Below are 2,000 nucleotides of genomic sequence, written 5' to 3'. Positions count from 1 at the left end.
TTTCATCAACATTGGTTTCAAATATAGCCAATGCAAAAAAAAGTATTTCTACATCAATTATATTATAATTAATGTAGAAAGTAAAAAAAATGGTGGAAAATAGGTGGCACCACCCTGCCATATAATCCGCACTCAATCCAAGAGCAAGACAGAATACACTCTCTTATGCGCTAGATAGGAAAACCTTATTCCAGAATAGAATTCAATGGACGGAGATGCCATTTTGGGTTTGAGAGTGTGCATAAACGATGCTTTAACGGATGATGATGTGTTGCATTTGATTTTGGGGAGGGTGGAGAGGCAGGAAGACAAGGAAGTGTTCAGGTTGGTTTGCAAAAGATGGCTTCAATTGCTGAACATAGAAAAGTAGAAGATCACTGTACCTACAGGTCTTGACATGCTCCAAAGAATGGTTGATAGGTTCACATGCTTGGTCGAATTGGACTACTCCCAGTTATTTTCGTGAATTTTGTGCCATCACCGATTCCGACCTCACTGTCATTGCCAATCACTTTCCATGCTTGAGGGTTCTCAATTTGTATAATTGTGAAGGTGAGGCCAATTTCTCTCATTTTTAATTTTAAAGATTAAGTGATGATTTAGCTAGTTTCGAGGACTATCAGCAATCCATTCACCTTTTAAGAGTGTGCTTGGTTTATAGTCCATGATTTTAAATTATGGTGAGCCAGAAGAAAATTTTTACATTGCAGAAAAATGTAGTTGATGCGGCCGTGATATGATTGCGAAGTGTCAAAATACCTTAAGTTGCGACCATAAGTGTGGTTATGGATCGCAATTTAAAATCATGCGTTGAGTTGAATGAACACATATTTCCATGCACGTTTTGTGAGAAGTAGGAATTCAAAACTTTTGATTCAACGACCGGTTGAGGGTTGGCCTCCCAACAATAAAACAAACATGCACTAAAATTTGTAATTCAGAGTATAAGATTGATTTGATATTTTATTGCCTGTGTTTATATACATGTATTACAAATGTTGGAATGAAAGTGATTGCAGAAGGTCTCCTCTTATTGCATTCCTTGGATGTGGCTTGCTGTGCAAGGGTGATTGAAACTGAAAATGACGCAGGATCAGTTGTTGTTGTTGCCGAAGGCTGTCATGACTTGTGAATATTGCTATCATATGCGACAAATGGTGTATTAGAAGCTCTCCAAAAACTGTCCTAACTTAAAGGAGTTGAGTATGGATGAGTGCATTTATGACGATAGACTCGTAAGCCTTGCAATTGGTTATCGATAGATCAGATTTTTAAACCTTAATAAATGCTATGAAATCAGTTATGTGGAGGTTTCTAGCATTTGTAAGGCTTGTTCCTCTTCTCCTAAGACATTGAAATTGGTAGATTGCGGTGAAATTGGAATGGAACCAGATTGTCCTTGGCCAAATACTGTGGTAACTTGGAGACCTTACTCATTGGTGGTGGCCTGGATGTGTCTACTGATGTGATAGAGTGGCTGGTTATTGCTTTTCAACTGAAAATCTTATGGGTGGAATATTGTCAAAACATTTCTTATTCTACAGTGAGATGTATATTAAGTCAATGCAGAAACCTTGAGGCACTGAGCATCAGTGGCGGTATAGAGTTAACTGATGCCACTTTTCAACTTATAGGCAATGAGGAGGCTGGGTTGAGTTTGAAAATTTTGGATGTTAGTCATTGTCCAAATAATACAGTGACCTCTATAGGAATTCTTATGGATAAATGCAGTTCCCAGGAATACTTGGATGTGACCATTTAATGCAATCCTACCCCCCAAGGGCATTGGATAGAAGACTCCAAGAAGATTGGGCCAAAGATGCAAGAGAAGGCCCTAGGGTTCTCATGTGCCTTACGAAAGATTTCGGGCCCATGGGCTAAGTATGAGCCCACTTATCTTTGTACATATTAGATTAAGATTTCATTAATTTTGAGCCTTGTATTTAGAGCTCCATAATGTAGGTAGGGTACCCTAGAAATATAGGATTTTCCACCCCTTG

The 2,000-nt window shown here is 38.5% G+C and overlaps 1 pseudogene; it reads left to right on the top strand.

Annotated features, from left to right (window-relative positions):
- The first annotated feature begins 205 nt into the window (after positions 1 to 205).
- Positions 206 to 1,762, top strand: LOC100775698 (F-box/LRR-repeat protein 2-like; annotated as a pseudogene).
- The last annotated feature ends 238 nt before the right edge of the window (positions 1,763 to 2,000 follow it).

Source organism: Glycine max, chromosome 14 (assembly GCF_000004515.6).
Source record: "Glycine max cultivar Williams 82 chromosome 14, Glycine_max_v4.0, whole genome shotgun sequence".
Taxonomy (NCBI): Eukaryota; Viridiplantae; Streptophyta; class Magnoliopsida; order Fabales; family Fabaceae; genus Glycine; species Glycine max.
This window is presented reverse-complemented; position numbering and strand designations above follow the sequence as displayed.